Genomic DNA, 1,363 nt, shown 5'->3' with positions numbered 1-1,363 from the left:
TCTCCCCGCACGTGTCCGGGCCCCTCCTGCCGCCGCCGCCGCCGCCGCCGCTGGTGGAGCGAGCCCCGCGCCGATGCTACACGGCGAAGAGCGGGGCCGCAGGGAGTTGCTGTTGCCTCTCTCTGGAGACAAGAGCGAGGGTCGCTCAATGAGCCCAGTCGTTTAAAACACAGCAGGGGCTTCTCTTCCACCCAGCGCCAAGGACACGAGCACCGCCATGGACTGGGGCAGACCCTCCTAGGTCCATGGTGCCCAGGGTCCTGTGCCACAGTGGGAGAGAGAGGACTGAAAGGGAGATTGAACCGGGTCTGCCCAGGGTCTTCCCCCCTGTTCCTCTCTCCCTTGCAGCCTCCAGCATTTGAGGTCCAGGAAGGCCCTGCCCCTCACTCCCCTGCTCAATAGCTACAGCTGGTCTTTCCCTCTGAGAAAGTGTTCAGTGCCTTTTTGAACCTGGCTCCACCACCTCTGGTGGCAACAAGCTGCACACTTTATTAATGACACTAGTACTACACAGAGAAGAGAAAGTCAACAGGGCTTTGTTATTTACTTTCTCTCAAGTCCAAGGAGTCATGCAATGAAGCTATTAGGGCATCAGTTTAAAACTAAACACAAAGGAGGTTCTTTTCACCCGGTGTGTCATTAACTTGTGAAAGTCATTGCCACCAGATGTGGTGGAAAGTGACAGGTCAGCTAGATCCAAAAAGGGACTGGACACTTGGAAGAAGGCCAGCAGTAGCTACTGAGCACAGGAGTCAGGGACACAGCCTCTGAATCAGAACTTCCTAGACCATATTGCTGGAAGCAATAAATTGTTTTTTAGATATATAGGGAGTAAAAGGAAGGCCCAGGGAGGAATAGGACCCCTGCTAAATGGGCAGAAACAATTGGTGACGGACAGAGGGGACAAGGCTGAACTCCTCAACGAGTTATTTGCCTCAGTGTTCCTAAGTGAGGGGCACGACAAGTCTCTCACTGGGGCTGTAGAGAGGCAGCAGCAAGGCGCCAGACTACCATGCGTAGACCCTGAGATGGTGCAGAGTCACTTGGAAGAACTGGATGCCTTTAAGTCGGCAGGCCCGGATGAGCTCCATCCGAGGGTACTGAAGGCACTGGCTGACATCATTGCAGAGCCACTGGCGGGAATATTTGAAAGCTCGTGGCGCACGGGCCAAGTCCCGGAGGACTGGAAAAGGGCCAACGTGGTCCCCATTTTCAAAAAGGGAAGGAAGGAGGACCCGGGCAACTATAGGCCAGTCAGTCTCACCTCCATCCTTGGCAAAGTCTTTGAAAAAATTATCAAGGCTCACATTTGCGAGAGCCCGGCAGGACAAATTATGCTGAGGGGAAACCAGCACAGGTTCGT

Source organism: Alligator sinensis, unplaced genomic scaffold (genome assembly GCF_000455745.1).
Source record: "Alligator sinensis unplaced genomic scaffold, ASM45574v1 scaffold76_1, whole genome shotgun sequence".
Classification (NCBI taxonomy): Eukaryota; Metazoa; Chordata; order Crocodylia; family Alligatoridae; genus Alligator; species Alligator sinensis.
The sequence above is the reverse complement of the archived record's forward strand: the minus strand, read 5'-3'. Positions refer to the sequence as shown.